The 14,878-nt window shown below is 31.5% G+C and overlaps 1 pseudogene; it reads left to right on the forward strand.

Moving 5' to 3' along the window:
* The first annotated feature begins 792 nt into the window (after positions 1–792).
* On the forward strand, positions 793–870 carry LOC147825092 (small nucleolar RNA U3; annotated as a pseudogene).
* The last annotated feature ends 14,008 nt before the right edge of the window (positions 871–14,878 follow it).

Genomic DNA, 14,878 nt, shown 5'->3' on the forward strand with positions numbered 1-14,878 from the left:
TATAGGCTGCAGGTATAAAACTGTAGGTATCTTCAGGGTGGACTTCATTCTGCTTGGCATAGCTACTCACCAGTCTTCTTCATATAAAGTCAATTCTACATGTTTCTAATCCACTGATATTTCCAGATATTTTTCTTCATCTAAAAAGTGAATGTTTTGTTTGAATAACTTGCCTTGATTTCTTAATATGAATTTAGTGATTGTATTTTCAAAGCCATTAACTTTAGCATTTAATATAATTTTGTATTTGAACATATATCCTGATTAACATCCCGCCTAAAAAAAATATAATGAAATGGTTAAGGATACAATAAATTTATTATAAAGACTTTACTTGTGTATAGAATAGAAAAGTAATAATTTTTTGGGAACAAAAACCAGAGTCTGCTTTATTCTAAAAACCTCTATTTAAGCTAAGAATCTAATTAGAAAAGTTGGTCAAAATGGTCATCACAGAAAATTATGTAGCCTTTCACATTTCATAATGCAAGGTTTTCTGAAGAAGAAAGATATGACTTTGGTTGTTACAGTTAGTTTAATTTAATTTAATATTTAAAATGCCACAAAGGAGCATAAAATGGGTTTAATTTTATACAAAATTTTTTAAAAAATAGTCTTCTCTTTGAGTTATCTTCAATATAATTTTCATTTGTTTCTTTTCCTTTTGACTTCTCTGAATTTTCTCTGTTCTTACAATAAATCTTAAAAAATAAATTTTTTATTTAAAAGGTTTAAGGCTGTAATGAATTGGTTAAAAAATGTAATTGCTACCATATCTCAACAGTATAACTAAAGGCTATACTTTCAGGAATTATTTCTGTAGTTCATTACTAGAGAAGTTTCTCTGATCATGTAGAGTATCAACAATATAACTAACAACACCTATTCCAGAAAAAAGGTAATAAAATAATACAAATTTTTAATTTGCTTCTGTCATTATCTAGAAATGCAAAATATCTGAAATCATGAATTTTATTACCTTATAATTTCAAACTACATCTCCATACTTGATTTATTTATCTAAACCCAAATCTTGATCTCATAAGTAATAATTCAATGATCCTTATAGTTTCTTCTTATTCATAGCCTATTTTTCTGTCTTCATTTCATTCTATACAGAGTTTAAGTTCTGATGTTTATTTTTCTATCATATATCTGCCAAAATATTAAACAACTATTGCTCATAAAATTACATTTCTATTTTCTCTGGTTGCATTCTGAAGTTCCGTAGCTCTAACCATTTGCTGAGTAATGTACAAAAAAGAACTTTACATCTAATCACGTTAACACCACCATATTTTCAAGGATATTGGCCTCAATTCCAACTTGCACCTGTAGCAGAATGAAACAATTTTTCACAGGATATATTTAATTTTCATGGAAATAACTGGAAATATTTTCTACTGTCTTAAAATTTCTGCCTAGGACCTTATAAGACACAGAGTAATACCAAGGTGCAATCTGAGTGAAAAAAGAAAACAAAAACTCTGACTTAATCATCTCTTAAGAAACAAAAATGTTCTGGGATATGTTCCCAGAAAGTAAAGACCGAAGCAAAGTTTTGACATAATTTTGTTTGTTAGGAATCAATAAATGAGCAATTAGGGTGAAGAAAGAGATTGGACAGATGGTGGGTAAGCTATAGAATGTATTACATGATAATCTCACTTAGCAATTCATAGATTATGCAACTAAAATGTTAATGACAGTTGTCTTGTGTTTTGCAAAAATATCTGAGATTTAATACTCTTGCCCTTTATAAGTCACTGGAAATGGTCCACCCTCACTAGAAGGTGTAGAATCTTTATCCAACTGGTTCTCTGAATGAGAGGCATTCCCTTGAGAACTGGTTGCTGAGAGAAGGATAGAGGAAGAAAGAGAGGGTTGGAGGAAGTAAAAGAACAGAAGGAAGGAGAATATACAGTATTAGTAAGCTTTCCATTGTTGGAAAAAAACCATTTGATCCTCGCAATTAAAAGGAGGAGAATTTATTTTGGCTCACAATTGCAGAGGCGTTAATAGATTATTGCCTGGCTCCAAGACCCAAAAACAGTGGTAAGAGGATTTGGCAGAGAAAAACTACTAACCTCATGGAAGCCAGAAAGCAGAGCACAAGGGAAGAGGCCTGGAAGAAAAATAGCATTCAAAAGCATACTCCTAGTGAACTGCTTCCTCCAAACAATCCCTACTCCTTAACTACATATTTATCTATAAATTCTTCGAAAGATTAATCCATCAATGAAGTTAGCATGTGTGGATCTAATTACCTTGCACAAACCCTACCTCTGAATACAAGAGCACTTTGGGAAATTTTTGATCCAAACAAAGGGAAAACTTGTATGAAACTGTTATTCATTCCAAACTATACAATGGTAAATTTATCCCTGCAATGATCTATGGAAGAATTCAAGTTCTTAATATAAGCACTGATTTTTATTCCAATCATATAGCAGTGTATTTTCCACTTTCATAGTCAAAAGGGTTGAGGAAAACTCTTTCTATTAAAATAGGCATTGAACATATTCAGAATCTTCATGAATCTATACTGGAGAGATACATTTTCTATAATGATTTCTTTTTTCTTCATCCAATAAAACTGAAAAAAATATGCTGCTTCTGAGTGAAGAATCTGTTTAAGTTTAAATAGAGGAAATGATGAAAACTAAAGATCTGGCATTTTGTTCAAACTAAAGAAAAAGTTGTTAGCAAAGCTCGGTGCTTACCTTTCTCTCTCTCCTTCCTTTTCTCCTTTCAGTCTTCCTTCAATCTTTCCTTCTTTTTTTCTTTCCTCCCATTCTCTCTCCCTCTCTTTATTCCTTCATTTCTCTACTCACTTGTCAGACTGCTTGCAGATCAGTCATTTATCTCAGAAAAAAATTTAGTGTTTTAAAGTTACAATTATTTCTAAGAACGTAGTTTGTATGACTAACTACACACTCTAAGATACTTGGCTTTTCTAATTATGTTATATTGTGTATATTTCATAAAAATATGTGCAAAATATCCAATTTAAAGGTTTGATAAAATGTATTTAAGACACATAGATAACATCATCTCACTGGATATGGAAAAATCATTTGTGAAAAATGAACAACCTTTCATGATTACAAAAAAACAACAAAGTAGGTATGAAAGGAATATACTTCAGTATAATAAACACTACCTAACTCCATTTTCAAAGGTAAAGCCTGATGAGTGTTTTTTTCTAAAACAGAGATTTTTAACTTGATTGCCTTGAGAGCTTCCCACGAGATTGTTGGAGAGGACACTTCTGTGTTTCTGGATGTGTCATGGATGTATGACAGTTGCAGCTCACATTCTGTGATCCAAAATCATGGAAGATTACTCAAAGATTACTTGGAGTCAATATCCAATCCATACTCCAAGAGGGCCTAGAGGGGCTGCCATTAATGGAATTCCCTCAATGTAAGAAAGTCTCAAATGACAGCAGTGAACTAAAGCCTCTCTCGGTATTTATTGATAGAGATAGGAAGAAAGGATAAAGGACAAAAGAAGGATGAAGTTTGTGCAGAAATTCATGTAGGTGACAGGGGAAGAATAGAAGAAAGACAGCATAAGGTCAAAGTGGTCAGTCACATGACTGACCAATCAAAGTAATAAATCAGAATATGGGGAGAATGAAGGGAAGAGCATTCATTCCTAAAGGCAGTGTGGTTTGTCCTACTTGCACTGGTGGCCTTGTAGGCTACCTTTTAATCTTTAGTCATGCATTCCAGGAAGTTTGGGGCATGTGACACCAATATACCATACTTCCGCATATCCATCTCATACATACCTCTGGCCAATGCCCTCACACATGATCTTGGGTACTATATCTAGTCACTTGTCCTTCTTCTCTAGTGTAGTTTAACTGCTCTGCTTTGTTACTGCCATGTAATAAGCACCTAGTTTCATCATGCTCTTCCACCATGTTTCTGCCTTGGAGCAAGCCAACCATAGACTGAACCTTTAAAAACAATGAGCCCAAATAAACTCTTCCTTATGTTGCAAGTATTTAGTATTGTGTCCTGGTATTTGGAAAACTTACTAGTACAATGATTTTGTATACAGAAATATCTAAGGACTCCATTCACAGAAAGAAAGAAAAGAAAAGACCAAAACAAAACTCAATAGAACTGGCAAATGAAATAAAATGGCAGCAGACAAAATCAACATACAAAAATGTTGTGTTTCTATAATCTGACAAATTATGAGAAAAGTAAGGAAACAATAATTATAGCAGTAAATCTTAGGAATTAACTGAGGAACTGAAAGATAAGGACACTAAAAACAGCAAAACATTGTTGAGAGAATTTAAATAATACACCCAAAAATAGAAAGCCTTTTGCCAAATTTATGGATTGGAAGAATTCATATTGATAAACTGTCCATTCTTAAACCACCTGCAGATTCAATGTAATTTTATTAAAGTCTCGGTGCTATTTTTATATAAATAAATAGAAAGATAGAAGTCTAAAATTCACAATAAACACAGAAGATCCTCAATAGTCAAAACAATGTTGATAAAAAACAAACCTGAAGGGATAACATACAATAAGTTATAAATATATGATAAGTAAATAATAATTAAAACAGAATGGTACTTAAATGAAAACAAACTTACAGACAATTGGAAAAAAATGAAAAGCTCAGAAATAAATCTATAAATATATATCAATTGATCTTCAACAAGATTGACAAAAACATTAAATGAACAAAAGGTATTTTCTTCAACAAATGATTTTTGGAAAATGATATCCACATACAAAAGAGTCAATATGTTCCCATAACTTACCAATACATAAAAATCAATTCAGAGGGGCTTATAAATTAAAATGTAAGAGCTGAATCTGTAACATGCCTGAAAGAAACCATAAGGCCTTCTTTGTGGTGTTCTTTCAAATGTACACTTTGAAATATAGCTTTCTTTTCAATTATGTAAGAAATTATTTTGGATAATACTAAGGCAGGAGATTAGGGCATGGCATGGAAGGTGGACATCACATCAGGGCATCACCTGCCAATCACAGAAAAGGCTGGGCTATAAAGTGTGACCTGGCAATCACAGAGCGATTTCAAATCTCTGAGAAGAGCAGTTTCCTACAGCCTGGATCTGATCTCAGAAGAAGGATATACAAGACTGTGGCTGTTGGGCCTTGAAACCCTGTCTGCTTTCCTACTCTTCAAGTGACCTGCTCTGCCTGCAGAGCACAATTTCTCTTCTTTTTCTCTTCCGTGCCTTTTCTTCTCTAACCATCAATAAATGTTAAACTTTTACATTCATTGGGTGTTCCATCCAATTCATTAAATGGGACAAGAGCCTGGAATCGCTGGAGACTCCAGCACCTGGCAATGATACAATGACCCTGATTATATTTCTAATACATGTTTTAGTAACCTTTTTACGTTAATCATGTCATTTAACTCTTAATATTCCAGTATTTAATAAAAAAGAACTTTTAACATGTAAATCTGAAAGAATGAGTTTGATAATTTTCATGCATTTTAAAAACAATTTGAAATAAGAAGAGATTTATTGCTAGAAAGACAAATCAATTGAGCATCTTGACACATTAAAACATAATTTCAGATTCCACTAGAACTTCAAGAAGATTTGTATAATAGGGAAACACAGTCACTTTATTCACAGAGGAACATTTTAGGTTTCCTCCTTTACAGTTGATCTATTTACTTAAATACATCCTTTAAGAAGAATAAAAATCTATTGTCATAAAGTCTATATGCAAGGATCTAGTACAAAAACAACCATAGCTGTTACACAAACTAAAGTGCTCATAACGTTCCAATATTATTTATTCAGGAAAATATGACAAGAAATCTTGGTTCCTAATATTATTTTCTACTGAAAGAAACCAGGGACTTTTCTTTCAGAAATATTTGATTTGAGGACAGAACAGGAAAATGTGCAACAGCACTAGAATATTCTGCTGTATCATAAAGTAATGAAGAGCTACCTCCATGCACACACAAAGGAAATGAGTCAAAGGAATGTAGTGGCTCATTAAAGAATACATGAAATTTTCAAAGCTAGAAGAATTTAAACAACAAAATAAAGTCACACATTAGATTTAAACTCAAGAAATAAAGTAAATATTTATGACTTAATAGTATGAGAAATAATTGAATAAATTAAGCTTTCATGCATGTTTCCAAACTTTTATGTAGATACTGCAAAATCAATGGGGTGGGACATCACTGTCTACTCATCAGTATGAGTGGAATACATTGATCCTCTCTTATTCAATTTTTTTCCATTAGAAACAGAAAAATATGATCAGAAAAGAAAATTATCAAAAATTTTCTGTATTCAGAGGGCCCAGTTTTGTGAAGAAAATATGTTGGCTCATTCATCCCATTTCAAAAATGAAGTATTTGAACAGTGGCTATTGACTATAAATAGTTTGCTTTACAGTTTTTCTCAACTTCAAGTTAATTGAACCTGTGTTTTTATGTGTTGATTACTTCATACTCTATGTTTTTTCATTCATTTTTGGTGCCCCTCATAGGTATTCGTTTAAAACTAAACAAATCATGTTAACATTGTTAGGTAATTTCATTTCATTGTATTGCCTTACTTGTACATTGCTTGATCCTCATCTATTTTATTATATTATTGTCTAGTCATGATCTATTTGCATAATTTTAAAAGATATGTGGATCATACATATTACTAATTTTATCTCAGAGCACTTTATATTGAATTTCAATAACAAAATCACTTTTTCTAGTTTTTAGTTCAATTTTACATTCAAAACATATATTTTATATTAATGCTTTTTAAGGCCATCATAATTTCATGTATTTTAATAAAATTGCATGATAGTTATTTGGATTTATTCAATCACCTTTTGAATGTTACACTATCTTCGTTGAAGCATTTTCAATTTTGTAATCTGGGATTATTGTTTTCACTTTAAGGCTATTGCTTAATAATCATATTTGGAAGCCTCATTTGTTAATTAAAATGGTCTCATATGTCAAGTCTAATTTTTCATTATTTTATATATTTTAATACTTTTCTTAATATTTATTTTTCTTTCAATTTCTAAGTAAACTATCAGAAATGCTTTCAAAATTGCTAACTAGCAATTAAAACAAAGTTGATATGAAAATTTTATTCGTAGTTTTATGATCATTAAAATATAGCAACTAAAAATTTTAATTCCTTAACATATAAAACAGTGTTATTTATACCTGCAAATATATTTATTTTATAGATGTTTTTTCTTCTAAATTTTTATATTCTTCAATTAGCAGCATGGATATTCATGTTCTTCTGAATTCATGTCTTCCTATGAATTTATGGCTTTATTCAAATATCTGAAACTAGGAGACTATAGAAAATATATCTAAACTCACATATGTTGTGAGTATATCCATGATGAAATAATGCCACAAAAGATGTCAAATATAACCACACAAATGCATGCTTTTTGTCAAATATAAAGTTAATTACTGTGAGACAACAAAAACAAGACAAAGATCCAATTTGAAGAGTTGGTGGGTTCACATAAGCAGGTATCAACAGTATCTCAGAAATCTGTTGTAGGTTTCTGAAGGAGACAACCTTAAAACAGTGTTGAGCAGGCTTTTATTATATTCAGTTGGCTTATCACAATTGGCTTATACTTAAAATTCAGAGCTGGTCGGAGGCTGAAGTGCACAGCTTAATAGCTGCAGCTGACATGCAGAAAGAGAACTCTATGTGCCACTGACCATGGCAAAGACCAACCCAGGTTAATGACACCGTGGGGTCTGTATCAGCTGATAGCATCTGTGATTGAAGACCCCATGATTCTTGCTCATCCTGTATAAAAAGTTAATATTGATCTAAGGAAAATAACAAGTTGCCATTAACCTAAGATTCACTCCTTGCAGGAATGCTTTGTTGTGCTTTTGCTAGGCCTCGCTCACATCAGCACCCCTGATCACCCCACATACCTGACCATACACTGCCCTGATCCTCTGTGTTCAATAAATACTGGCAGGTCCGAAGGTTCAGGGTCTTTGCTCACTAGAAACTCTGACCTCTTGGGCCTCATTTCTTTTACTATTTATCTTTGTCTTCATTCTGGCTCAAGTCCCTAATTGGGGGTTGGGGACTTCATTGGGGATCCCTGATAGGTTCCAAGGTTCTTAAAAATGTCCTTATATACAACTATGCTCATTTTATATAAAAGTCGATCATCTATTCATTTATATCTTAATCTTAAACATGCCTATACTTACCTGGCAGGGGAGATACCATGACCAGGAAGGTAGTTTTCCCAGGGTGAGGCTCCTCCATTGCACTCCAGGTGTGCTGACCCCTGCAATTTTAGTACTTCATTATGTATAAATACTGTATTTTCTTTATCTATTCATCTGTTGATAGACATAGGCTGTTTACAAGATTTATCTATTATGAATCGTGCTGTTATGAACATGAGCACACAGGCATCCCTATAATATAATGTCTCTAACTCTTTTAGAAGCTACCTAGAAGGGAAATGGAATGGGTCAAATGGAATTTCCATAGATGTCAAATTTTTTCACACTGTTTACTTCATCTTTTGTTGTTGTTGTTGTTGTTGATACCAGCGATTAAACTCGGGTCCTTGCGCTTGCGAGGCAGGCAGTGGAACTACTGAGCTAAATCCCAGGCCCTACTTCATCTTTTTTATAGAATTACACTAGATATTAAACCAAAAGACACGAACTTAAATTCTAATATACCTAAAATCTTAGTAAATAAATGCCAGGTTCTTTTCATGAACTCCTTTTGCAAGCAATGCTTAGGAACAAATCCAGGACCTCATGCATGCTAGGCAAATGCTATACCTGTACCACTAAGCTATACCCACCAGAACAATGGCAGCCATGATTAATATTTTTTTTCTTTGTTTTGGGCGGGGGGGGGGGAATAGAATGCCAAAAAAATGTATACACACTTCGGGACAAGAAAAGTTTTATAAATATATTAACACTACATTTATTGAGACATCATGAGGTTAATATGTTACTTTACATTTCTTTTTTTTTTCTTTTTTTTTTTGGTACTGGGGATCTAACTCGGGTCCTTGCACTTGCGTAGCAGGCGGTGAAACCACTGAGCTAAATTCCCGGCCCTATTTTACATTTCTTGATCAATAACCATATCTCTGTCATTTTTTCACTGTTACGTTATTACTGTTTCCAATACTACCTCTAAATGCTATCTTTTAAACATGTGGATGAATTTAGAAAAACTCTCACTGGGTTTCTGTAAATTATTCAAATAGTCCAGCTCTTCTATATTATGTATTTGTCTTGTTAAAGCTGCCAGTATTATTAATTTGCATGTTAATACTCATGTAAATATTTCTATCACTCTAATTGAAATTGATTAGAACTTAGAGTAGTTTGATATGTTGAATGATTTCTTATTTGGATCTATTATTTTCAGGTACAGAATAAACCCAATTCTTGCCTTTGTTATTTATTAAGTGATTAGTAAACACAACATGATCTTCATTACTTCACAGATAACTAAAAATGAAAGATAAACTTGATGCTATGACATAAATATTAAGTGAGAAAATTATATATTTTTTAAAAGTGGAATAAGTTATAGGATAAATAAAAAAGAAGAAACAAGTGAAGTAAGGATAAGAAAGGGAAAAACCAAACAGAAAATGGAGAAATAGGAGAGGTATTATATGATTTTTTTTATTCACTTCAGGTAAATTCTAATTTTATTGTTTTCCTTTGGTTCAGACTTTCCTTTTCCATTCATACATTAAAAGTAGGAAGCTATATTTTGTGTGACCTTCATTGTCACTTTAATTCTTTCTGGAAGATACCAAGAAGGGGAATAGCTGAGTCAAATGGAACCTCTAATTTTAAGGGTTTTTTTTTTTTTTTTTTTTTTTTTTTTGTACTGGGGAGCAAACTTGGGACCTTGTGCTTGTGAGGCAGGCTAAGTTTTGGCCCTAGTTTTAGTTTTTTGTGGAATCTCCACACTGATTTTTCCACAGTGATTGCACCAGTCTACAGTCCCACCAACAGTGGAGAAAGGTTTCTTTTTCTTCACAGCCCTGAAAGCGTTTGTTATTGATCAATTTCTTGATAATAGCCATTCTTTCTGGAGTGAGATGGAATTTCAGCATTGTTTTATTTACATCTCATGACTGACGAGTCAAGTTAAACATTTTTCATATATTTATTTGCTCTTTCTACTTCTTCATCTGAAACGTATCTATTCATTTCAGATGCCCATTTTTGGATTGGTTCTTTAAATTTGGGGAGGTTTGAATTTTGAGTTTTCATATATTCTAGATATTAGTCCTTTGTCTGAGGAACAGCTGGTAAAATCTTTTTCCCATACTGTGGATTGTCTTTTCACTCTGTTGATGGTTTCTCTTGCTGTGCAAAATCTTTTCAATAAGATGAGATCCCAGTTATTGATGCATTGTGATAGTTCCTATGTAATTGGGGTTTTGTTCATAAAGTCTTTGCCTATACCAATGTCTTAAGAGTTCTACGTAATTTATCTTCAAGTAAATTTGGTGTTTCTGTTTTTATATTTAGATCTTTGATCCATCTTGATTTTAGTTTAGTGCATGGTGAAAGATATGAGTGTACTTTTAATTTTTGGCAAGTTGAAACCCAGTTTTTGCAGCACCATTTATTAAAAAGGCTTTTTTCCAGTGAAAGTGTTTGGCTCCTTTGTCAAAGATGAGGTGGCTGAGTGTGCCTGGATTTGTTTCTGCACCTTCTAATCTGTTCCATTGATCATCAGATCTGTTTTGTGCTAGTAATTAATGATAAAATTATAGTCTATTTTAAAAGACTATTTGTTTACCTTGTTCCACATTAAACTTACCTTTTAATTGTATTTTTGAGGTCTTTAATTTCTCTTTTATGTATTACTGGCTTCATGCAAATAGAAAATATTCTCTGCTCATTTAAGAAATTCAGATTCAATATGCTTAAAGTCCTGTGAATATTTCATTAGGATGACTAGACATATTTTTCTCTCATCATAAGAAACAGATCAGGTTTTCATTTTTAGTTTTGCATTTTTTTACAAGAAATATAGGAATGATTTGAAAAGACAATTTATCAAGTTGTAACATGTATTTATTTTTCAGTTCTTAAAATGTAAAGTAAAAAACAATCTGCAATTTACATTGAAAATAAAACAAAGATTTTAAGTATTTCACATATTGAAAAAAGTTTATAAACAGTTTGGTTCTAAGTAGTTTTAAAAAAAGGCTGAATTCAAGTAATTGTGACTCATTTCCCTATCACTTTTGTAAAGCTCTATGTAAATAACATTTTCATAAATTTAACAAATCATCTTCACATAAATATCTACTCTTTTGTGAACTATAATTTAAAAATTAAGTCATTTTACCTGCTAATGTAATTACATGATCAAAATAGATAATAATAAAAAGGTTAATAGCAGGAAAAATAAGCATTTTTGGAACTTGTGATGACCTTAGACAAAGTCCTTATTTTTCCAATGTCACTTGTCAGCTCAGAATATGGTCTCATTATTAAATAAAGTAAAATAAGACTAAAAAAGTGACTCAATGTTTATTGATTGTTTTAAAGTTACTTCTTAAAAATTTATTACTGTTGATATTATTTGACAAATAAGAGACCAAAATTATAGATGGGTCTGAGCTCAAATCCACTACTAATGATATCTTCTAGCAACTTCTAATTCTTTCACTCAGTCATTCATTCACTATTTGAGAAATAGCCCAGTGTTGAATTATAGTGTTATTGATCAGTTGTTGACCTATAAGGACAGAAGAGAAAACACATCTTTGGTATTCCTATAATCAAATATACTTAATTTCCCCGACTTCATTTTTTTTCACAAAACCAGACTTCATTAGTTCAAATGTTCATATTATCCAACTGATAACATTATTGAGAAAAGCTGAGATTATAAACACTGGGGCAAACTCTTTCTGATTTCAGGGTAGAGACTTAAGAAAGAAAGTCTTTGCCACAAGAGGAAATGTGAATATAAATATTTTCACTCTGTTTTATCTCTATGTAGATATGTAAAGAGGTAATGGACTTAATGCATATCAAATTGAAATATTTTGGAATTTTCTACCTCTTCACTCTTGGCCCAGTTAATTTTCCTTAATCCTCAGGTGATAATTAGTATATCTGATAGAAGTTCTGTAAAGATTACAAGAAACAACGTAATGATTAGGCTTGGTTCTGTGGGTAAAATCACAGCTACTGCGATAATTGTCTAGTATATTTTTGTGTTGCTATACCAGAATACCACAGAATGGGTCATGTATAATGAAAGGTAATCTATTGGTTCACAGTTCTGGTGACTGCAACTGCAATAAAAGTCCTTGCATCTGATAAGGGACTTCTTGCTACATCATCATGTAATCAATATAATTTATAAAACATTTATCAATAGATCATTTTGGAATGTAAAAATGCCTGGAGAATTCAATCAAAAGAACACTAGGTACTTATAAATAATGATGAGGTACACGTTATTTCTACAAATGAACTATAAATCTTTTCAGATGTACAATTCTAATACCGTGGATTGAAAATCTGAGAATGAGGGAAGATGGGAGGGAGAGGAAGGAAAGTGGAGGTAAAAAGGATCAAGATGTGATATGAATAGATATCAATTCCCTATGATTAATATATTTATTATATGTCACAAAGATACACTAATATAAATAAATTAGTGAAAAGAAAACAAATCATATATCTACTTGTATTTTTCATTAATAGCTAGTCTAAGTCATTAAAGTATTTCCCTCCACTTTCAATAATTTAATGTTTTCTTTTTTCTTTTTTCATTATATCATTTCTAAAATTTAACTAATTGTATTCATACATTTTAGATATACATAATGATCAAATTCATCATAGGGAATTTGTACCTGTATATAATATATCTTGATTCTTCTTTTCTTCCCATTCCCCTCCCCTCCCTCAACCCCTCTTCTCCTTATTTACAAAAACTTTGTTTACAGTTTTTCCTTCTTTCCTCATTTTTTTTTTCATTTTCCTTCTTTTATCAAACCCTCTCCCTTGTTCTCTTTCCCATTTGAACATTTTCTTCCTATTTCACAATATGTAGTATACATTTTAGGTCATATTTACACTTCTGGATTCTCACACCAGAGAAATAATGTTATATTTAAACATGTGTATTCAATTTATTTCACTTAAGAGTATGGTCTCAAGGTGCATCCATTTACCTAGAAATGTCTCAAGTTTATCACTGTTTATGGTAGAGTAGTACTCCATTGTATAAAAAAAAAAAATCACATCTTCTTTGTCCATTCATTGGTTGATGGGCATTTGGGCTACATAAAAAATTTAGCTATACAGTTTGTGCTGCTGTAAACATGGGTGTGCATATATCACTGCAGTATGACACTTTTAATTCTTTTGGGAAAATATGAGGAAGGAACAAAACAAGGTTGTTCACTATCCCCCACTCCTACTCAATATAATTCTGGGGATCTTAGCCAGAGCAATTAGACAAGAGAAAGAATTACAAGGAATAAACACAGGAGAGGAAGATGTTAAATCATCATTATTTGCAGATGACATGATACTCTACCTAGGAGACCCCAAAAACTCCAACAAAAGACTTTTAGAATTCTTAACTAAATTCTGTCACTTAGCTGGATACAAAAATCAACACTCAAATATCAATAGCATTCCTGTATACAAATACCAAAGTCAGTGAGAGAGAAATTAAGGAAACCACACATTTCAGAATAGCGTTGAAAAAAACAAAATACTTAGGAATCAATCTAACAAAGGAAATAAAGTATCTTTATATTGAAAAGTACAGTACTCTGAAAAACGAGATCAAAGAGGATATCAGAAAATGGAAAGATATCTCTTGCTCTTAGATAGAAAGAAGCAGCATAGTGAAAATAACCATACTTCCAAAATTCTTATACAGATTTAAAGTAATTTTTTAAAAGGTTTGCTAGACAGTGACCTAGGGCTCCTGTGCCTTAACATTCTTTTAAAAACTTTTCTGGTGCTTGAGATCAAACTCAGGGTTTTACAACTACTAGACAAGCACTCTACCACTGACCTATTCCACAAGTGTAATTACAAAACAGCATATCATGTAGAGAAATATATTTATATTAAATTATATATTATATTATATTTCTACATATCATGTAGAAAAAAATCTTCCTTCATTAAAAATTTAATTAAAATAACAATACTACTAAACAAAAGACTGTTATTTAAATCTCCTCAGACTCAATGTTTTCATGTATTTTCTTTACGTGAATTCATGACAGAGGATCAATTTGGGGTATTTACAAGAAATTTTACTATGATATGCTAATTTAGTTTGGACAAAAGCATTATAAAATAGCACTCACAATAGGGTTACTACATTGAAAAAATATTAAAGTAAAATCTTTCCTTTCAAAACAGAGCAACTTTGAGAGAAATGGATTTAAGGTAAAAAAAAAATGAGAATGCATTTGACAGAAATTTAAGGTTGAAAATGGAGACAGATAGTTCTACCATATGAGTCTATCTGTTTGTATAATAATATAATTTACATATGCTTTTTGCATAACGCTTTTAAGTTTACAAAGCCATTTTACATTTCATATATATTTTTCATAACAAATGTACACATGGGTGTTCTTTCCATTTTATTTATGAATAATCCAAAGCTGAGAAAATATTTGCTGATGGTTTCACATATATCTAATTATGTTTGTGTTTTCTTATTCCTTAGATGCTTCTTTGCTGTGTAATACTTTAGCTACCATTTTTTATGAAGTTGACATATCAAGAATATAAAATATATATGAATGTATAAATGAATACATTTTAATATACATAT

Source organism: Heterocephalus glaber, unplaced genomic scaffold, assembly GCF_053883595.1.
Source record: "Heterocephalus glaber isolate CG9 unplaced genomic scaffold, H.glaber_assembly_v1.0 deba00001509, whole genome shotgun sequence".
Classification (NCBI taxonomy): Eukaryota; Metazoa; Chordata; class Mammalia; order Rodentia; family Bathyergidae; genus Heterocephalus; species Heterocephalus glaber.